The sequence below is a fragment of the Athene cunicularia genome, assembly GCF_003259725.1.
Source record: "Athene cunicularia isolate RWA chromosome 10 unlocalized genomic scaffold, athCun1 chr10_part1, whole genome shotgun sequence".
Classification (NCBI taxonomy): domain Eukaryota; kingdom Metazoa; phylum Chordata; class Aves; order Strigiformes; family Strigidae; genus Athene; species Athene cunicularia.
Window position 1 is genome coordinate 4,635,953 of NW_020799112.1, and position 24,425 is coordinate 4,660,377.

General features: G+C 39.3%; 1 protein-coding gene across 2 annotated transcripts in view; it reads right to left on the reverse strand.

Moving 5' to 3' along the window:
* TLN2 (talin 2) overlaps nt 1-24,425 on the reverse strand; it is a 202,094-nt gene that overhangs the window by 177,449 nt on the left and 220 nt on the right. The window lies entirely within an intron of this gene.

Sequence of the window (24,425 nt, forward strand, 5' to 3'; positions counted from 1 at the left end):
AACGTAAGTTTGTAGTGCATGCCACAGTTAAACAGCACAGGCCTTCACAAACAGCCTGGCTTACAATGAAAGCAGTAACTTTTGCAAGCTATACTGCTCTGGAATGGTAGTTGGCTTTGTCCTCCTCCCAATTCTCATTTAAGCCTTTACTCTTAATAAAGGCCACATATATTGCAGCCTACTTTATTTAGCCACCATTCATTTGGAATAAATAGAGGCTTTGTTTACAAGTTTGAAATACAGAAAGAAGGCCTACCCCACACACTTGACAGGCAAGCAATCTGGAATGCAACAGCACAAAGATCTTCAATTATTAGTGACTTCGTGTTTACAGGATAGGAGTTTGTCAAGGAGTGTCAAAGCTGAAGAGTTAATATATTAGCAGTTCTCCACCTTAAGAAAGTACTGGATATACCAGAAATGTATGTCCTAGCAGCATGTAACAGATACTTTTAGTCTGCTTGGCTGTCAGATCTGACTGTCTTGCAGCCCAGAAAGCCAATCATGTCCTGGACAGCACAGAAAGTAGTGTGGCCAGCAGGTCAATGGAGGTGATTCTCACCTCCTACTCTGCTCTTATGAGAGCCCACCTGCAGCACTGTGTTCACCTCTGGGGTCTCCAGTACAAGACAGACATAGAGCTGTTAGAGCAGGTCCACAGGGGAGCCACAAAAATATTAAGATGCCTGGAACAGCTCTACTATGAAGAAAGACTGAGAGGGTTCAGCCTGGAGAAGGCTCTGGGAATGTTAGTGCAGCCTCTCAATACTTAAAGGAGGTTTACAGGAAAGACAGAGAGAGACTTTTTACTAAGGTCTGTAGTAACAGGACAAGGAGCAACCATTTTAAACTAAAAGAGGGTAAGTTTAGATTGGACATAAGGAAGAAATTTTCTTTTACTATGAGAGTGATGAGACAGTGGAACAGCTTGCTCATAGAAGTTGTGGATGTCCCATCTTTGAAAGTTGGACAACCTGATCTAGTGAAGGATGATGGACGAGATGATCTTACAGGTCCCTTACAACCCAAACCATTTTATCATTCTTTAATTGCTATTAAGAAGCATGTTAAGACCTGCAACTTCCACTGCACTGCAAAGAATCAGAAAAGCTAGTACCTAAATACCTAAAAGGTTGCATTGTCTTCTGGTTTTTTTTCATGTTATCCTGATTACACTGTAAGATTTAAAGGTTTTAGTCAGAGGAAGCAAGACTATTTCAAAATTGCTACCAATACTTCCTTAAGGAATTTACTGTTCTGAAAAACGTATAATTAAGAAGTATTATACTTCAAATCTGAATCAAGCACACTTTCCTAAAGTATGAAAGGCATCTTGCTGCAGTACACCAAGTGACAAGAAGTGATCCGTTCCATTGACACCAGCTCTATGTACACAGTTGCAAGTGGAATTCCTAAGTACACAGTCTGGAGAACCAACAACCTCAGTTTTTACAGAAGTGTCACACTGAAGCACATTTCACCAAAGAGGAGATAATGACTTTCGACCTTTTCTTATTTTCCTCACACAAGATATATGGTTTCAGGGTTACTTTATCAAGCCATTTTACACTCACATGTGCTACTATCCTTTCTTTAAAGGAAAATGTCAGCAGAAGTAAGCTGAAAGTAGGGCAGAGATCACCAACAGAGATGGGAGAAGAGCAACAAGGTGACCAACACCACAGCTCATTTGCTTGATTAATATTTGCACTCAGCACTGGAAAAACATCCCATCACGCTGAGCTAAGACCACCTGCAGCACCACCACTTCTCCAATTCACTGTTTTGAATTATAGTTTATCTTACGCTTAGCTCTATGATTTCAAAAACCTCTTAGAAGGTGGGAAAATGTAGCCAATGGAATTGTAGCTGTATGAAGCAGGAACAGCTGCTCTGCTGTCCAACTTGTAAAGGCTAATCTATGGTTTAAAACATAGCGATAAATTCCCCAGCTCCTCACTCACTACCTTTTACCTTTAAGACACTTGCTCTTCTTCAACCAAGAAACACACCAGGATTCTTGTGTATAGCCACCACAGGGTAAACACTCTCCTCTTTATCTACATAATACCTTTAAAATCCATAACACTTTCTTGGAAAGATGAAGAGCTAAGATCTCATAGAGGAGAGCAAAGAATTGGTTTAGGAGAAGGGTGAAAAGACAACGGAGTAGTGTCATTCAGCAAGTAACATAGTTGGAAAGTGACAAGTTGAAGTAACAGTCCTAGCTCAATAGGAAACATCTATATAAACATGGGCTACACACAGTAACATTAAAAAGTGAGGAGAATTTGACCTTGAAACAGAATTTTGAGTGTCTGACAATCTTTCTGCTGAGGGCTATGTGGGTCATTCAAATTTCTGTAATACCTTTTGAAAACACAGACTGCTATTTGACAAAAAACACCAACCCATGTTTAATGTTTCAAGCATCTGAGTTTAAGTCCAAAAGGCACCTTTATAAATTCAAAAAAGTTTATAGCCACAAGACAAATTTATGTCCAAGTTGTCCCATTTGTCTGCATTCTGCCCACATACCAAGCATTTAAACTTGATGACAACTCAGGTAAAACAGACATTGGACCTCATCATCCACCAGTGACCTGTGCATCAAAAGCCTGCACTAATTACTAAGACTCCTATCTGGCATTGCTTAATACCTGGCCCATCAATAGCTCTGACCCAAAAATATCAAACATTTCCAAAGAGATCACTCTGTTGATTCTGTAGCTGTACCAATGAGTATAAAAGTTGGCCTGACGTCTGCCACCATAATCCCTTCTCATCAGTGAGATAACATCATCTCCCCACAGAAGTCTGTTCCTTGTCAGTGATTTAGAATTCTTATTTAATAGCCCCCTTCACCTCACACCACAGGTGAATTTCTCACACTGTTCCCCTCTCTTCTCTCACAGGGAAGTCTGAGCAAGCTCTTTTCTCAGCGCACTCATACCACATGTCTTCCACACTGTGGTTCATACCTCACCCACAGTAGGTGGGAATCCAAGTGCATGCAAGGAAGAAAATGTAAACCTCCACTTTTGAGGTAACTTTTGCTGAGAGCAGCTTCTTCCTTCTCATTACACAAAACCAATGACTTTTGATTCCTTACATCTCTGTCTTTAGGACACAAAAAAAACGCCAAACACAAACTTCTGTTACATAGCTCCGAAATATACAGCGTTTCTGCCTTCATTCACAGTCAAAAAAACTTCTGTGAACAAAGACAATTCCATAGCTAACAAATAAGTGCTAAACTTGAGTTAGAGTATTACACTGACCATCCTGACATCACTGGCGAGCTTGGTAATGCCCAAAGAAACAGGAGGAGCAAGTAGATCCAGTTTGTCAAACTAACCTGGCTCTTTCGAAGGGATTTCTACAATTACAGCCTACAACTTCAGCAGTCAGAGGATCCAGCAATTGGTTATTAGAGACCAGCTGTGTGCACACACATGTATAAAGGAAAATTGTAAACAAAATTATCTCCTCAATCTTAGGGATCAGGAAAACAGGAACATGGACTTTTCAAGCCACTTGAACTACTTTGGGTTTTACCACTATATTTTCAACTATGCTGCAAGAGTTTCCCATCCAGGGAAAAATACTCAGTCTTCAAACCAATGGCTGGTAAACAGGGAAGCTTAAGTTCTTCAAAGTGCAGCGACCATATTGCACATACACTATACCTGACCACAGACACAGGCACCAGAACTGGCACAAATGATTCTGGAAGAGAACAGCTAACAACAAAACTACTCTTTTGGGTTTCAGTCACTTGAAATTGACCTGATATCAAGTTAACTAAAGCATCAGAAGGATTTTAACAGCATGATGCTTAGCAATGTTACAAAATAATGCCCACAGGGATATTAAAAAGATAAAGCTATTAAGTGTTGTATGGTTTCTGGGCATTAAGTTTCATATCCTAATAAGAAAGATTCTACAATTTTCTTAAGATCTACGCTCAGCAAGCATTTGGGTTTTTTAATTAAGCAACACACATTCTCCAAGATGCATTTAAGCATGCATTCCTTCAAAATCAACTAGTTGTAAATTCTTTAATTTTTTCATTTTTCAAAGAAGTGATACTGGTTAAGCAGCTGCCTGCATGAGGCATTAGTGATTCATGAAGACTACAAAAGCTGGAGTAAAATCCAAGAAATGGTGAGATGAAAGATTCAAGGCTTCTGTTAGTTATAGTTTCTCCACTGAGAACCCTATTACTACAAATTATGTTTCACAAACCATATATGTACAGTAAAACCTGCAGAGATACTGCCTGCCTCACTACCCTAAAAATAACTTTGCTTAGGAAAGTCATCAGGACATCATACATTATGCTAGATAGGCACTTCCAGTACATACCCCGGTTCTTCCCACTCAAACTGAACTGAAGCCAAAAGCCAGACTTAATGAGAACTCATCTGCTTGAAACTGAAGATACGCTCATTAACAAGACCTGAAAAATGAAAATTCTAGCTCTTGCCACACTAACGCCTTTTTGCATGCTGAGGTTCTTTTGAATCTGACTGCACCAGCTTAGGGCTTCACTAAAAAATGGCATCCCCTCAGTGTTACTCTCAAAATACAAGAAAAATTAAACTATTGAACAGAACAACAAAAACAGATTAAATTAAAAAAAAAAAAAAAAGAAAGCCTTTCTTAGCTTAATAAACAGATGGAGTCATCTCACCTGAAACAGAAATTAAAAGGTAACTAATTTTGAGCAAGAGCTGTCCCATAGAAGAAGAACCAGAAATTATCAGAAATTACTGCCAGTATACCTCTGAGGAAAAATCATTCTTGCTAGTTATCACTGAAAGCATGAAAACTTAGAAACTATTTTGCAGACAGAGTCAAGGAATAAGAATAGAGTATTTCAGTTGGAAGGGACCTACAGTGATCATCTAAGTCCAACTGCCTGAACACTTCAGGGCTAACCAAAACTTAAAAGCATGTTATTCAGGGTCTTGTCCAAATGCCTCTTATAAACACTGACAGGCCTGGGGCATCTACCACCCCCCTCTAGGAAGCCCGTTGCAGTATTTGACCACCCTCTTGGTGAAGAAATGCTTCCTAATGTCCAGTCTAAACCTCTCCTGACACAGCTTTGAACCATTCCCACACGCCCTATCACTAGATACCAGGGAGAAGAGCTCAGCACCTCTCCCTCTCCTCAGAAAGCTGTAGAGAGCAATAAGGTCACCCTTCAGCCTCCTTTAGACAAACCCAAAGTCCTTGTCCGCCCCTCACAGGACATTCCTTCCAGCCCTTTCACCAGCTTTGTTGTCCTCCTCTGGACGCACTCAAGGACCTTCACATCCCTCTTAAATTGTGGGGCCTGGAACTGCATACAGTACTCCAGGTGAGGCCACACCAACACTGAAGACAGCAAGAGAATTGCTTCTTTTGACCATCTGGTTTTACTATGTTTGATGCAACCCAGGATGCGGTTTGCCCAGGACAAACTGCTGACTCATATTGATCCTGCTGTCAACCAGCACCCCCAGATCTCTTTCTGCAGGGCTGCCCTCCAGCCACTCCCCTTCCAATTTATACTTGTGCCAGGCTACAACTGTTATATTTGCCGGGCAAAGGTATAAATTGGGAGAGGAGAGGCTGTTCTTGAATGAGTACTGAAGAAGTGGAAAGGAAAGCATGAAACATGGAACACATCCAAAAAAACAGTTTGTCATTAACTGTTTCAGCAGTCTTTGCTCCGACATTTCAAACTAAATGACAATCAATAAAATTCAAAGCTGTTAAAATATAAAATGTCCAATCTCTAGAAGAGAATTACAATACAACAAACAAATGGGCAGGAGGGGAACACAAGTGAGAGTCATGCTGTGAAGAAATAATCACCACTCATAACCTACTTGTGTCAGTCATGGAGAGGCCAAACCAGACAAATCTGGTTTTAGCTTGTCTGACAGGAGCAAAAGGATGGCAGAGGATTGACATGAGCATATCTGCCACTCACATTTTTTATACTAATTCTACCTTCTCCTCCAGTTTTGCTATCTTGATTTGTGAAATGACATAAAATACTAATGTCAAATCAATTTAACTAGCCCTTCGATTAAGTCAGAAGCCAAGCTTAACTTAATTTTCCCTTCAAAACTAAATCACAGCGATGTACAAAATAATGGTATATCACTAATCCTGCTCTATCATGTATTTAACAGATACAGAGCATTTCACACTGTGTTACCGGAGACAGATGTTTTGCATTCAGTTCACTAGAAATCATTGAATTAGGGATTAGGAATCACATTGTCTCGGTGACATTACTTTCAAGATCACATATGATCACTTTTTAAGTAATTAACTGCTCCATCCCATCACACCAACACTTACTGCATTGCAAAGTTTGAGAGATGAACAATATAACTTGAAGATGAGGTGTATGCTGAATGCCAGTACCAACCTATATATGGTCAAAGATACATTTTAGTAAGACCACTGATCAGCTAATCAGCCACACAATACATGTACTTAATTGTTAAGAACTAGTAATATTTAATTACCTTATTTAATAGGGGCACATTTTTACTCATGCTTCATATAACAGATTTTTTAAAAAGAGGTTTAAATATGTTTTCTTAAAGAAAGAACACATAACAAAACCTTACTAAATTATTTTACCATTTATTTCAAGTGCTTAGCTTCTGTAATAACAGCTACAGTATAAGAACCATAATCCCATAAGAGAAAGCTGTATGAATAAAGAAAAACTGTTGTCCTTTCAAGATATTATATACACAACATTTATTTTCTTTAAATTTCAGGCACAGTTATGTTTCACCAGCTCAACTCATGACTGAAGATAACCCAGATCAATCAATGCATGAAGCACATGAGATAGCACCTGGTGGTGAATATCAAAAGGGTGCTGTTTCAATAAATGTTGTGGCAAGTCTAATTCTACTAACTCCCAGACACAAAAAAATCAAAGCACATGTATCACAGCAACTTTACCTGCTCATGACCTCAAGTGCACGGTTTTTGGAATACAACCAAGTATGCTGCAGCATGTTCAGGGATGGAAGTCAAAGACATGGTCTGAACCGAAATAGAAAGCCATGAATGGGGGTTGGCAGCGGGGGAATCCCCTTCTTGCTCCTATTTATAACTGAAGGCAAGTAAGGTCATTGCCAATTTAACACACAGTTCTCAAAGGAACTTCTGCAGGGGAGGGAAAAAGAAATGAAAGGTGCAAGTATTTCAAACACAACATTCTAAGGAAGTGACTGAAAAGCTTCATAATCCAGCGAGACATGCTTCGCTTTGACCATTTCTACAACATGAATGAGTCAAAGTCAACATTCAGTGTTCTGTATATAACTTTTATTTCAATGCCAAATGCAATGAACTTGGAAGTATCTGGCACTGAAATGAGGAGTAAATAAGGAAAACTAATACTAGCTTTCCTACAGCTTTTAAACTGTAGGGAATAATAGATTTTTGCATTGGTTGGGCTCATTTGAAAATCTGGTTTGGCTGCAAGTCTGCTTTGTAAAGCAGATTTCGATTTTTGGAAACAACTTCTTTCAAAGGGGAATCTCCAGCTTCTAGTTGAACCTAGAAACAGCGTGTAAGATGAAATACATCATCATTTGCTTCCCCACACAAAAATATTAAAGCACACAGTTGATCAGGACTTCTGTCCTGCTGTCAGGCAGAATCTGTCCTGTCACACTAATTTAAATTTAAAATTATGAACATAAGAATGCCTTTAATTTTGAAGGCTAAGGAGACGAACCAATTTGTCAGGCACACTGGAAGTCAACCATGTCTTCTGTCAATACACTGCCCAAATATTTTTCTGCCCCATCTACATCAAGAAGCTAGATATTGTACTACAAGACCATTTATGCTACTAATTTCTGGAAAAACTGAATGTGGGCAGCAGTGTAGCTAATCACATCAGGAAGCTGATTTGTGCACACAAGAGACTGTAAATCAGTTTCGTGCACTGTTGGAAGGGTCATGAATTCTTCACAACCACAATAATCACTGGAGAGGTCTGCATTCTCTTTGATCACCTAAAGCAGGAAATAGGCTTTGGAATCGTGTTTACCAGAGTGCTTGATACAGAACACTGATCAGAATTCTGTTCTTCCAAGTTGGCACAAAAAGTTTCAAGCCTTCTGATAAGCAGCTATCACAGACTGGTACCAACAACAAACCAATATAATTTTGCTTGAAATGAATTAATAAGGCTTCCAGAGAAAAAACATGCATGAAATTATACAAAGTGTTGATGAGATCTGCTTTAAAACACAGCTTAAAAACAAGAATCAAGATTAAGGGACTATGAAGATTTATACTGGTTGAATCAACATCCTCTTGTGTAGATTTAACATGCTCAAAGTCTTTCAAAAACTGTATTTAAAAAAAGAGGACAAGTCACAGCCATTCACACAACCTAATCACCTTCAGTTTCACTGTACTTCCTGCATGCACTACCACACAGTGCGTTATCTCCACACCAAGGTTAGATACCTCACTAGTACACAAACAAATACTGCATGCCTAAATCCCACCCCTTAATGTGATGATTTGACAGCAACATTTCTGCAAGATTCAATACACGTGAATAATATCCATGAATAAGATCTCTATTATTACAGAGAATATAGCAAACTGAGAAGGAAAGGGTATTAACAACAATTGTTTGGTATGGATGGTGCGCCTCTGTGATACTTGAACAACCTGGTTATCAGCATTTCTTACAAAGATTTGGACAAGGACTGTCTTTGGTGTTAGCACCAGCCAACTGGAATAGATGTTCCCTATTATGAGTGACTATGGAAGAACCAAGTAAGAGCAAGTGTCTGTCCTGTGACCTGTCAACCCTTCAAAGAAAGAACTGCTTCTTACAGAGGTTAGGTGGTCCATCCTCAGTAACCCGACAGGAAATTATTTTTATGGCATTCATCTGAAGTATTGGAACCTAAACCTAGATAAAGAGACACATTTTGTCCAAAGTCTCAGGTTTAATATAATAGGATTGGCTCTTTCCAAAACAGAAACATACAATAGTAATTCTAGCAATGTATAGAACAATGAGAGCTTGCTATGCAGGCAGATGCTCATCTTCCAAGGAATGACCCTTTTATTGTCACAGGCTGCACTCCAATATGCAGCTGCCAAGTATTTCAGTGGTGCTTAGCATAGAAGCAGTTTTGGGGGAAAAATTACCCAGAAATCTGGGGGAAGCACAAATTTACGAACTAAAATTTAACATCCAAAATCCAAGAAGATTATTTTCATGTTTTGGGATAAATAGTTACAGAGGGTAACTGAGAACAGATCCACTTTTACCTTCAGTATACACAACATTTATAGCACACCAAAAATGGGCTGCTCACATTCCAAGTACAAGTCAAGGTTAGCAAGATCTTACCATTTCCTCTATTTTGCTGTTAGAAACAAGCAAGAAACTTAAAAGCATACACTTAGCAATTCATCTTTATTTTAACCAAATTTGCAGCATATAAAATTCTAAACAAGGCAAAAGTAGAGAGCAAGCCAGGAGCAAAAAATCTCCTTACAAGCCAAAGTGTCAGCTGGAACAAAGTTACATGTCGCTGCAAGATGGGGTCAGTTGCGTCACTTTGAGTGCAAAAAGAGAAATATATCCCCAGGCAAAATGGATCAAACACTTTTAACCTTTCCTGAATTGCTGACTATCTCAAGACAAAATTTCATTAGGTATGTAACCTAGCTCAAAAACTTTGGGTTTGATTTTTAATATTCACTGTAAGAGATGGCAATTCACTCATCAAGGACAAAAGGTGAACCTTCATTATAAAAAATAACTGAATTTGTCACTGTACAGCATTGTCAAAAAATACTGAAACAAGTGTTTTCAGAAGAGTTTTTTTAGACTATTATGCCAGTACCTAGGATATCCAAGCCAAAAATAGAAGGACATGCTTCACATGTTCTTATCCTAGAACAGTGTTAAATACAATAGCCTTGTTTACCTATACAGTTTATTTTATCCTGCTAATTAAGAATTTTAGAAAAAAAAATGTTGCTACATTTTAATCATAATTTGGGGTAATTCCTGTTCAGTGATACTATAAACATCACCACTGGATTCTGACTATTAGCTCTATAGGAAACAAAGCCCCTACAAAAGTAAGGTTAGGCATGACATTTCTTGACTACATTTAAAATAGCATCTATCAATCAGTCAGACCTCCAGTGGGCCACCTCTGGATACTGCCAATTTTTTTTTAAAAAATAATTTTCTTAATTAATGCAACAATTTGAATATGTTACGTTTCCTGAAAAACTGCGTATTTTTTTGCAAATTAAGAAAAAAGGCTTTTAACAGTATTAACACTGATGTGCAAAATCTAGCACCTGAGTTTCTCAAGTATCATCAGAATACAGCAATTCAGACTTATTTCCATCATGCCCAGTGAGTATATGAAAGATTACTAGAGAATGGGATGTGAAAGAAGGGAGAGAGGGATGCAAGTGTAATAAAGCTTCAAACTGAAGCTGTAGGTCAAATTCCTGCGAAGTCAGTATTCCAAATTAAATTTTCAAACCGAAACCTGACATTTGGGCTCAACAACTCAATTTGCTATGACACACATAGTTACTTTCCCCTTGCCCATCAAGGTCTCTGCCTTCACCTTTGACAGAGTAATTGCAAGCCTGTAATGCTTCTGAGAAGGGTAAAATCCTGATCATTCGGCCAATCCTATATATGCAACACAAGGAAAAAAATGTTCCCCCTAGGCTCTCAACTTAAATTGTGCTGTTTGTGGCTGAAGTTGAGGACTTCTATTGTAGCATGCATAACCACATCAATCCTGCCCATATGGCTACCCAGCTCTGATCTCCAAAAGTGCCAGAGTCCACAGACTAGCTACATGCTGTGTGAAGAGAATGAAGTATCAGATGACAGTAGAACTTGGCCTTAAGCTATCAAACCCACTTTTCTCTAAGAGAGAATGCAGAAACCAAAAATGGATGCCAGTAATTCATTGATACAGGGTATGATACATCATCATTTTATGTAAGAAAATGCTGCAAAAATAGTTCCAGATTTGAATTCATGTCTAGACACTTCGGCAGCTTAAGCACAAAGGCTAGTCCTTGTCTCTGAGTTCCAATCCATGTTAAAGCACTCAAAATCAATACCACGTACTCCTGAGTCTTTCTATTTATCCTTAAGAAGTCAAACAAATAATCTTAAGAGTTCCATTCTTCAAAATACATTAATATATAGTTCTTTCTGACCATCAACACTAATTAGGTGGATTTACTTTTATGTGTGGGTTGAAGTATCATAAGTAGTCAACTGTTAAAGCCACAGGCTGTATTGGTGCCTATTTAGACAAATTCAACACATCATGTACATGCTTATTTTACACACACATTCCCTCAAGAGACATAACTCTCATGTACACAGATTTCCATAGTGCTTCAAAGGCTCTGGACTCATGCTTCTGTGTATAATTGAAAACTTGTGTTCAGTCAGTTAGAAGATACCAAGTATATGCAACAGAAAGCACAACTTCACCATCTCATTTTAATAACTTACATTGTCTTCAAATGTAGTAACTGTCATACAACAAGGTTATTCTTTTGACACTTTACAAAGGCAGCACAAATTACTATTTATAAAATGCTTGGAGTAATTTATAAAGTGTAATTCATCTCTATAAACCTCCTCAAAAATCAACAGAAAACCTTTCTTTATTTGAACACCACCACAGTCCCTCTCTCTCATAATTACAAAACTCTGGTTTATGTTTTATATTGTATGTATAGTTTTCTACCTTGCCTGAAGAAGCACTTTACTAAGCTGTAAGCCTAAACTCATAGGGCCTAGATGTAACCTAGGACCCTACAAAGTCAAACATATTTTCTTTCATTTTCAGGATCCCATGGTCACCACAAAGACCTAAACAACTATCTCTGCTTTGCATTTCCAGCTTATATGACTGTTAACAACACACTAAAAACCACTAAGTGCAGTCAAAGCAGTTGCACTGGTATCTCAGTGGAACAAGAACTTGAAACAGCAGCTCAGAAGATGCAACCACCCAGTTGCACTTCATATAGATCTAGAAGTGTGCAAACCACTTCTTGTCTACACTTTGTCTTATGTAGGACTAAACAAAAGGTTCTGTGTGTTTGGAATCATTAAAGAGCAGAAACTAAAGCAGAACAAAAGTGCATGGGAAAAGAAGAGAACATGTAGGAAAACAAGATTTTCTCCAATTCAAGGATTTCAAAGCTGAGTTATTAGGAAGCTCCTTTTCTCCACTACCTGGTAAGCATTCTTTTGCCTATATATTATTTTCTCTCAAATACTGAAGAAACACTGCTTCTTTGTTCAGCTGCAGGAGACAACTATTGCAAGACTTGCCCCCAAACAAGCCAAGAACGGACATTTAGAAACCACTAGCTACTAGTACAAACAAATTGAAATCAAGGTTTATTACGCTCATAAGTTGCAGCACCCTGCAGACTTTTCCAGAGAATCTCAGAACAGTTTAACACATCAGCTTATTTCTTCCAGTTCAAAAATCAGACTCTTCTGAAAGAAATACTGGTTTCAAGTGCTTTAATTGTTTATTCATTGCACTAGGAAGACAGAGCAATGTATAACTAATTTGCAGTATAATATCTAAGTGAGAGAACCTTAAACACAGTCTTCATCCCCCTTGAGTGAAGATAGCAGCCACTGTCCATTGTGTATTGGACAGATAATTTAAAGCTGTACATAATAAAAAGTCTTCTTTGACAAACAGCTATTATTACCAAAACCCTCCTAAAGGTATCCTCTTTACACAAAGGATCTTGATACATAGCTTTAGAGCACCATATCAATTCATGTATTCCCCTGCAAAAGATGGGAAACTTTCCCTTCTGTGTGCCAAAAAAAATTTCAAAGTAGGTAATCCAACTATGTAGCAAGGTGGGCTGTAACCTCTGCATATCTAGACACATAAGCTGGCACCATGTCCCCTGACACCAATCCTAACTCTGAGGTCAGTGTTTATTGATGGTGTCTTTGATGCCTATTTTTCTTCTTGAAAAAGCAAACAAGCCTTCAATGGAAACAAAGGGATGCTGGAAATGCACATTTTCAGTCTCCAAAGTTCTGTTCTAAATCCACTCTTTAGCTGTTAGCCAGGACCTTTGTCTTCCACACGACACTAAAGCTTCTTTGCTGAACACAGATTCCTTATTACAACCCCCGGAATTTCTGGACTGTAGGACTTGCACCAAGATACTGTGTACCACTTGAGTTTCATGTCACTGTTCTGAACACATTCCAGTAACCCAGATTCACCTGTTTACATTCTTCACCAAGCCTTCATTTTATTTTTTTTCTGCAAATACTTCAGTTTGGCCCCATTTTGCATCAGCTGCATTCTGGAGAACAAGCTGGTTTCATGCAAGCATTCCATAACTCTAAACAGGAAGAAACACTAAAGACAAGCAAAGGCTAGCTTCTCTCCTACTTGCTGCAGCTCCTCTATCATACGTGCAGCTGTTTCACTAGCTAGTGGTCACGGATACGCTCACACTGATGAAAATATAGGATTGTCAACCAACACCATCAAGACTGCATTCCACTAACTACTATCAAGACAGTCATACTCCACAGGCAAGCTTGATTATACAAATACTAGGTTTTCATTAGCTAACTACTTAAAGAAGCCTTTTCCTATTGCCTAGTTGATTATCCCCTAAACATTGTCAGAAGAAAGATTTTCTAATTCTAAGCTACCTGGAGATATCTTAAGTATGATTGCTTAAATTTCAAATTGCAAAATCCCAACAAGCACAAGTATTTCAAACATCCGTAGACTGACCAGGAAAAAGAAAACAACTGACTTGTATTAAACACTAGAGGCGCAAAAGGAAGATAAATTTCACTTGCACAGGTCTATAGCATACTGATTGACTTGTCACGTGTAATGGGAAAGTTAGGTCCCATAGAATAAATGTAAAGAAAAATGTCCCAAATAAAAGAAAACTAAATTGGAGACTCTTCTTGCAGAACAACTTAACTCAAAAAAAAATAAAAATCCATTAAACATATACATATAAGTGTTGGTACCAAATACCCACAACTGTTCTAGAAAGTCTGTTTCTATGAAGAGACAGCTGCTTTCTATATCTGATAATGCTAGTACAAAGACTATTTCAAACGTAGTAATGCGATTTTGGTTTAAATATTGAAAGGTACAGCTTAAGCAAGAAATTTGAAACGAGTACATAGTCCAGAAAAGAACTCAATTAGTCAATACCACACTGTGGCAAATCTTCAGTCTTTACAAAGCTGTAATTACAGTTTTTAAAAAGATGCTTTCCTCATTTTTTTTCTGTTATTTTCGGTCTTCATTCTACATTTTTTACTTTGGTTTTAAGAAGTGCCTTGTAAACAACTTTCAAAAAGCAACTCCCTGCTTTATCTTCCCTTTTTACCCAAAGGACTTATCTGCAATCCCACCTTGCTTTCACATCTTCCTCAGGGGCTAAAGTTGTACTTCATTCCTCACAATTCACACGACAGCTGCAGAAAGCTGAGCTGTACATGAAGAGATACACTTATTGGGTGGTACCAAGACAGTACTGGTGCCTGATAGCAGATGTTTAGCAGGTACCTGAAATTTAGGGGAAGACACTGTAGCCTCAGGCACAATGAGAACTACCTTGTGTTGGCTGCTGAGTAAGAATTGCTGTCCCTTCTTAGAAGTCCCAGATGGAAAAAAAACCAAAACAAAAACAAGCAACCAAACAAAACTTCCATCATTTAGGAATGCTTATTTCTAAAAGTTTAACTGTTATGACCTAAGGCCGCAACTCACAAAGGCATGCTCATAAAAATTTGCATGCTGTCATAACACACGTGGGTCACATTACTAAATACCATGGTTTTAAACTACAAGAATGTGAAGCAAGTGAAGACAAGGAATTCTAACCAGGGAAATCCACAAACGGTTTAGGGCTCTCTACAGTTGCAGTCTCGCTCAAATCACCTCTGACCCCAAAGACTCTGAAGTGTTATGTCAGATACACAGATGCCACAACAGATTTTGATTTTGCTTCAAAATCCATGTGCAGCAACTGATCTATGGATTTACTTCTGCTATCACTAATGATGAACCTCACCCTAAGTGTACACTGTGGCTTGAGATAGTAGCTAATGATAGTATGAAGCCATCACAGTTAGAAATATATTTTAAAACTAAGCACCCAGAACATGAGGACAAATCTCTACAATTTCTTCAGCACTGGTTTCAAGTAATGAGATACTCAATACAGAACTTTGCTGGGGGAAAAAAAAAAAAAAATCATCACTGAACTTCACAATAAACCTTTAGAAGCCTCTCTAAGGTTTCTTTCCCAATAGCAACAGAGACATACCATTGGGGAAGCACTTGGTCTTCCTGACGCAGTAAAAAATGGCTGAAGTAATAAATGGAAGACAACATGATATTACTTTGTCAGCAAACACTGCTTGAGATGCATAGAAAACAGCTAAAAAATTGAAGAAAAAAGCATTAGAACAAATTGTGCAGTGTGGGAGGTTTGCTATACTGTTGGCTGAAAGTACAGATGTTTCTAACACGTCTCAGTTTACAGTATATGCTAGATTGTTTCAATGATGAAATACACTGGGAACTACTTTTTTGTGAGTCACTACAGGAAAGATGTGCTGGAAAAGATTCAACACATTCTCAACAGTAAATTATTCCTCTAATAGAAACAATGTTTTATGGAAAAACTCTGCAAGTGTAATCACTCATGGGGTGGCTGCTTTGACTGGAATACAAAAAATAATATTAATTCCGGTGTAAAGGTAACAGAACCGCATGTGATTTTTTTTCACTGCACCATTCATAGGCAAGCTATTGCAGCTTAGTGGGAGCCAGAAGCGTACAAAGTGCTACAGGATGTCACTGATGAGGTTAATTTTATAAAAACAAGATCTTTAAAATTTTTAGGACAACCTTTTAATGAGATGGAGAGTGACTATGAAAGTCATATTCCCACACTGAGGTTGCTGGTTATCTTGTGGCAAAGTGCTTAGAAGAGTTGTCAAACTTAAAAATGCATTGTGCATTTTTTTCCACAAAGACAACTGTTCAAAATTTGCTGACCTTTTCTGTGATGACAAGCGGCTGTCAGTAGTATAAAAAAAAAAAAAAAAAAAAAAAAAAAGCACTTACAGTGTCCCTTCAAGGTGAACATTTTAACAGTGAGCAAGAAAGTAACTGCTTTTCAAAAGATACTCACTCTACAGAGATTGTTTTGAAAATGGATGTTTGGAAATGTTTCCACTGTTAGGTGATTTTGTTGCTGAAAATGATGTTACCTATAAAAACCCCTCAAATTTGTACATTTAAAAGACTTAGAAACAGAATTTCCTAACCTGTTTAAAAATATTCCAAAAGAAGTGTTTCAGGGGGTTTTGAATGCAATTGTTAAAAACAGAAGAATGCAACACCTTCCCATTAGTTTACAAGAACAACTGATTGACATGAGGGAAGACAGAAATTTAAGAGATGAATTGCAAGAAAAACTCTTGCATAATTAGTGTATGGAAGTGGAAAATTAGTATCATTATTTAGTAAGCACAACCAACAATGCACTTCTTGCCTTTAGATCTATGTATCTTTGTGTCTTTTTCAGCTATGACAGCCATTAAAAACACGTATTGAAATAAACTGAACTTAGAACCAGACCTTCGAATAGCTGTATCAAAGTAAGTGTTAAACCAAGATTTTTTAAAAAAAAATAGCGAAGCATACTCAATCACATGGGTGTCACAAAAAGATGTTTTTAAATGAGAAAAAAAAAGTGGGGGTTTTTTTAAGAAATAAACCAAAAGTTTTAAATAGTGTTTCTCATCCTTATTTTTTATCTTTTGTATATGTTTTATAATGTACATATTAGTACAGTAGTATATGTGCATAATTTATAACTAAATATACATATTTTGGGTGTGCATGCTCACAAATCTTTTACTAATATGAGATCAAAAGAATCTTTGGAAACCACTACCTTAAATGATCTGGTAGGCTGGTAAAACTATTTCAAAGAAATTAAGGCCATTGCTGATTGTAGTAAGATCCACATGGAACACAGTGTTTTGTTTTTAACTTTTACTTTTCAGCCTAAAGCAACAGGGCTTTTTGCTCTTATACATGTATGGCATTTTTAAAGCTTCAAACTTCAATGTATCTTTGAAAAGGAGTAATAGCAGCATTAGGTAGGAACACATTTTTCCTGCACAGATATTCACAATCATTACTGAGTCCCCTTCAGAGGCTGGCCTTACAGTTGTTTCAGTAGTGATCTGTTTGGTTCCTCAGGGCACATCTACCCTTCTAACTGGTTGCAGCCTCTGTTTATCTGTGTTAAATCATCTCTAAGAACTGCTGCAGAAGTAGTTCACCTTAGCCACACACTTGTACCACAATCAAGGGTTTTTTTCTGCCTCCTCTCTTTGCCACTAAAGCCCTGCCATTCTGTTGGAGTGCTCTTACAAAGTCAGCCACAGTTCTGACATGAAATCTTTCTTACATTAGTATCTTTTCTGCCCAGGCCCTCACAATATTTTAATGCTTTGTCTTGTGGGATTTCTTTCAGAAAAACAAGAGAATTGTGAAATTTAAATCCCATGGTTTCTTATTTCATATATCTTGGGTTTTTTAGGCAGAATGCATTAAAATTTGGCTAGCACCTTGGTCATCATGGCAACTAACACAAAAAAGGCTACTGAAAGTCTTTGCTTTCAAGAAGTATGCAAGTAAAGAACTAAATTTTAAGATTACCAACAAGACTTCCCTAAATCTTCTCATGAAGCAATTTCACTCTTGAAATACTTGCATTAGAGCTCAGGCAACCACCAGCTGTTGGGATGGAGAGCCCTGTCCTGCAAACCAGACAACAGCAAAAAAGTTTTCAGGAGAGCAGAAGTGACACTTCCTCCTTCCCACTGAAAAATAGAAGAAACTTGCATACTTGGGCTTTCTAACTGTACTGTGCCCTAGGTGATCACATACTGAGTGTAACTGTTCTTTTCCTCAAGATCATCAAGTTTCAAATTACTATTTTCCATGGTACTAGAAGGCTTTGTGTTCATGTTGGATGGTTTGCTGTGACCTCTACAGTGGGGTTTTTCAAGACTAGACCATTTTCTTTCAGGAACAGCCACACAGCAGTGGCTAAGCATCTCCCTGTAAGAGGTAAGTATCTGCACGTTCTGGAATGAGGTGGCCATTTTGAACAAAACAACAGGCAGCGTACAACAGCAGAGGAGAAAGACTGAAATGCCATAGGTCCTCCGACTACCCACAGACATGGATGCAGGTAGCACCACTAACAGACTATCTTCCTGGTCCTGGGAAAAGTTTGTTTTGTTCAGCCTGGCATTTGCTTTCTTGGCTCTCTAAAGACAGGACAAAACCTCACTCAGTCATACAGCACCTGTGAACCCATTTGAACTGACCCCTTACATATCCTATGTCTGAGGGCCTTTGCATGTAGAGCACAGGGCCCATTAGATACACTGTAAGCCCGCTTCTCTCTGAGTTTGTTCTGTACTTAATCTATAGTCTGGATTGTCCCATTTCACCAGGCAAAGTTTAGTTAACTACCCTTTCTTCACAGACTTCAGTATTCTGTACTTTCAGTTGCGCCTCTCTCCTGCTTTTAAGTCTGGTTAGTATCACAGTGCAACTGAACAGGCAACCCAGATACAATCAGACTTATCAGGACCTCACTCAGAATTGCAAACACAGCCACTGATTTGTTTTTTTAATTACAAAACAGGGTTGATACGTACTACAAGATCTCAGGTTCTTGCTTGGGATCTGTACATCCTCAGCTTTTGCACGTAACACTTCTGAGAAGTACTTTAAACATCACAACAGCGCGATCTCGTTTCCCACAGTCTTTGCTTTTTTTTAAACTGAAGTTGGACATTTATCTCTTCCTCCCTGTAACAAGGCCTTTAGTGATACCCTGACCCAGAAGATGTGCCACTGGTTCCTTCTATTTGACCTTGCATGTGGGCTGTGCAGTAGTGGCTCTCACTTGATCCTTCTCCCAGATAGTTCAGTTACCTCCTCACCAACAGGAGATGTTTCCTTATACTGCAACAAAAATTAATCTAAGAAAATCTGTTAGTCAAAAATGGGAAAATTACAAGGAAGAATTACAAAACTTGCAGGCTATACAGAACTACAGCATTCAAGTTCAGTTTCCTGATCTCATTTATTCATACGTTCATTTGTATCCCTGTTGCCGAATTTTGATTGTGTCCTGGTAAATCAATTGTGTGTAAACATTATTTACTTCAGTCCTACACCACCACCATATTCCTGCCACAGCCTCTCCCATTAAATTACCATAAATCTCTTCTTCAACAGGGATTATCAATCCTGTCAGACATTCACAACCTGCTTTTGCTGCTTCCATTCCCTCTGACAAATGCCACCTTGATGTTTCCTGCTACGTAGCATTTGGCACATTTAAACTGAACAAAGGAAAGATGTACTTGCCATAAATCCCTTTAGGGCTAATTAATGTTTCCACCTGTACAAATTCAAGCCTAATTTTTACTATCAGTAAGTTTCTGAAACTGTTTTATGCTCACTTATTTCTATCATCTACAGCCAAACTTTAAATATCATATTCCAGAAAAATCACAGCTTTCTCACTAGTACATACCACCACTGTAAATAAAACACAGTATAAGCTAGACTTGAGGTAGCTGAAACAAGGGGTTATTTACCATATCACAGATATCAATTCCCAAGAAAGGTAAGAGAGATCATTATATGAAAATAAACAAGAATATGTAACAAGAAAAGCATTACACCCCTCTGAAAGCTTTTCTAAACTGAACACAATCCTATTGTTTAAGATGTTCTCACACCACTATACCAAACACTTCAGCAAAACACTAAACACTTTGATACACTATAGCAACAAATCACTCTACCACAGCTGACAAATGTAGATGGTTATTCAACCTGAAAAACTAAAACAACCCATGTAGCCCACTGATTCTGTATCACCTCAACTGTTAATTGCTGTGATGCAGAAGACTGAGAGTCTCCTGCTTATTCCTGGGTTACACATCACTTTTTCATGGAAATAAGAAATCTCAACCTTACAAGAGCTGACAGATAGAAAGACACAAGGTTCATTTACAATTCACTTCAGTTCACACTTTTCTTCCTACTGCCCAAACACAGAAAGATGAGCTACCTACTGAGAATTCAAGGAAGGCAGTTTCAAGTGCCAGCCTGACCCATCTTGGCAGAAATTCAACTGGTTGCTGTCAAGTAAAGGGACTACAAGTAAGAAGTCAGCACTGTAAACATATTTTAAGACCGGACTTATTGTTGTATGGTCACCCTCATCTTGTGAAGTCAGTCAGTGTGTTTCCTAGCTTTATGAAGATGTTTGGGTAAAAAAGTGGCGGAGCTTTGAGAATTGAGGGGGTGGATCTCTTGGGATAGAATTCCAGCTTGCAACTGGAAGTGGAAAATATCAAAATGTTATCACAATTGCTTCAAGTACACAGGCTAATTCAAACGCAATTCCAAGATAAGCATGTGTGCACATAACACACCCAGGGAAATGGTTTTCTGACACTACTATGAAACAGGTTTTCACAGCAGCATTAGCACAGATAGAAACTTAGAAAATTCAGTGGTCACAGTTACAAGTCTGGCATCAAAACTAACCACAGGCTCGCTCCTCTCCACATTCTCATCCACAAGGATATCGGTCTCACTCAAAAGGCATGTCTTTACTGCACCCAGAGATAGAAGGTCACAATTCTCTGACACTGATCAGACCCAGGATTTCAGCATTAGGATCATTCTAGCACCTTCAAGGCTACCAGACATTCTTTTGGAAAAGGAATGGATTGTTTAATCTCAAGAATAAAAATAAGGCACACGAGAGCATGACATCCATAATCATAACAATCTCATTCACAGAGTTGCAAAAGTCTAGATTATTCTGCTTAACATAGCCTCTAGAACTAGAAGTAGACAGGCTACTATGAAAACAACCCACTGCTTTAACATTTGCATCTCCTCTGACCACAAAAGTTCTTCAGTTCAATTTAATTTATACTCTTATAACCATGTGTGGTCAAAAGCAGAAACCCAGAAGCAGAAACCTGTATTCTCCTCCAGGTACCAACAGACAGGACTACCTGAAACTACAATTTCCAGCTATATACCAGCAACATTTGTCCCAACTGACACACTAAAATCCAAAAGTAAACAAATGAAACCTAATATGCAAAATACTGCCTATTAAGACAGCCTCCCCCTATTTGCAACAACACCCAACCATTTTGTTTGCTGTTCTCAATTTGCCTCAGCATTCTATTGTCTGAAGAAACATGCATAAGCGGACTTGCCAAATTTTTAAAGATTCAAGAGCAATGAACAAAAATGAACTTTTGAAAGCTGGATACAGTGGTCTGTAAACACATTCACACTTCTTTTCTAATTATGGCCTGATGCAAAGGCAGCATCTGGATAAGAACATCTTTGCATATTTCAAAAAAAATCAGGATGCCTACACATTTGGCAGTGTATTGAAAGCTCTGAGGTTCAGACAGGACTATAAGCTGAGAAATACTTCAAATGGTGGTTTGGGGACTTCAATGCTAAAATTAAGGATTGGAACGATGCTTCAGTAAATGGTATTGTTCACATGTCATGAACATACAATGCTGATATCCCAACAGCTATCTGACAAATGTCACAAAAAGAAATGGAGATGGATGTCTGCAGTGCTACTGTCTAGCTGTGGTGACTAAGTACTGGCATTTTGGAAGCTGCCTAGACCTTACATTTGCAGAGATTTAACAGGTATTACATAGGTAAGCATATGAAAATGCCACTATCCAAATACTAATGCTTCAGAACATCTTTGCTGTGTGGAGTCAAATCTTTGCAGAAACAATACCAAATAAGAGAAAGTTTCACAGCAAGAATTTTAAGTCATTATGAATATTACACAGTTCAAGCTATGCCACAGCCTGATGTTTCAAGCCCCCTCCCCCCCCTCCAAAATAAAAAATACTTGAATCAACTGTAGTGGTGTTTTGTACTAGTCAGTTACAAATATAACTATAGATGCATTTCCTAATGTAAGTAGAATTCAGTGATTAGAATAGCTGGCAAACGATGAAAGAAGTCTAAGTAAAACTGTACAACAAAACTAGCTCACAGTAAAATGACTTAATCCTTTGCAGATCAAATGCAAGTTCATCTTTCTCAACATTGTCTACTCTTAACCAACCTATCCATCACACATACACCAAAAAACCTCTCACCCTCTCAGGCACTACTACAGTGCGATGGCAACATTTCAAATCAACTTAAATTAGGCTGTACTACATTCCATTACATGATATCATGCAACAGATGTTACTCTAAGAAAACACAGGACAATTATTCAGGGTAAACGTCTATAATTTGAATGGTAAAATGAATGGGTGTCCTATATGAAATTGCTATAATCTTTATCAAGTTTTATACTGAGATTAAGCATTTAAAATATTGCCCACATTTGTCACAACCCAAAGGCTTAGATTGGCAACCAGAAACAAAAAGTATTCTTGTTTTACTTGAACTCAACAATTTTGCCACCAACAGATAAGCTAGATGAAAATTCCACTTAACCCTTTAGTTCTGCAGGGACCAGTGAGTTAAACGAGGCATTGTAAAACTCACACAAAATGCACTTCCCAGAGGCAAGAGATTTCCCCCCCGCCCCCCTTCCCCAGCAGTGTGGTAACCTCCGATCTCAAGGTACCGCCTCGAAAATTTCATGTATTGAGAATTCAAGCAGAAGAGGTAGTTCAGCCAATTTAATTCATAGTAAACTGAGTTAACAACTGTACTGTTGGAAGAAGGGTGACCATTATCTTAAACAGATATGAAAGTTTTTCATATACCACAATTTGCAAGGTTTTATAACACTGGCAGCTTGCACTTGTACTTGCAACACACTGCCATTCACATATGAGTAAGTGATGTTTTACATAAGCAAGAGAAATCTCAGAAACGTGTTGCTTGCTTGCTTTTTAATCGTATGGACATTTTTCCACAGCTACCGGGCTCTCTTGATGATGCAGAACTCCTGATGTCTTTAAATAACATACTTTCAAATTCAGAACTGGCTTTCTGGTTTGAAACTTAATATGGCTCAAACTTGGCTCTAAAATACAGGTCTGCAAAATAAACTTTTAAAAGATTTGGAGGAAAGGGGGCAATTGTTTAATCTGACACAGTTATTTCAATCAGTGAACATTTCCATGATCTTTCTAACGAGATACCGCAGCAGCATTTTAACACACAAAAAGTAGAGCCTAAAGAAATCGAAGTGGCTGGTCAGCAGAACAAAAGCGCTACAGAAGGTGAGCACAAAGACAGCAGAGGCCCCAGCTCCCAGACAGGTGTTCCCACGCAGTGCCCGGGCAGTGGCACTGTGTCGGCGCCCTCTAGTCGCCCCAAGAGAAGACTGTGCCCTGCACCCCACAGCCATCTCCTAGGGTGGCATGGAAGAAAGAGAGGTGCCAGGACACGCAGGGGAACCCCAGCACACAGCACGGATAGGCCCTCCGCAAACACCCACTACCGGCTTGCACCAACGGTGGTTTTGCGCTTTGCTCGGTGGAGGGCACGAAGCCCTGCTGCACCGGGACAGGTAACCCAGAACCGCTGGCACGCTCCCAGGCTGGCCCCGGCAATGGGGAGGCGGCGGAGAAGCGCGGCTCACCCACCCGCCCATCCATCCATCCATCCATCCATCCATCCATCCATCCCCGTCTGCGCTGCGCAGGGGCGGACGCGTACTTCCCTCCCCTCGGTGTGGCCCTACGGGACCGGCCTGCGACCCGCTTCCAACCCTAGCCGTCCCACGGGTCTGGTGGGAAAAGGCGGACATATGCACAGATAGATGGATACAAATACACGCGTACACATACGCGGCACGATCGTCCTTGGGAGGTCGTCGCTTCGCAACGCGTTGCGAAAAGGGTTTTTTCTATATCGCGGTCGCCAGTAGCGCCCAACAGCGAACAGTTCCGTCCCTCGGGCAAACCCACCCCCCGACCCAGCCACGCCAAGTTCCCCCAGACTGCCTGCGAGGGGCCGGGAGGAGCCGGCCGGCCCATCGCCTCCCTCCCATACCAACCCTATACGGCGCGGGGGGGGAATCCCAAGGGACCGCGGTTTCCCTCCCACCCCGGCTCGGCCCCTGACGAAGGGAAGGTGAGCGGGGCCGCTCTGCACCTCCCGGGGCCACGGCACCGGGCCGGGCTATTGCTGCCCCCCCTGGAACCGGCAACTTGTTGGGCGGGCAGCGCTCCGCACGGGCCAGGT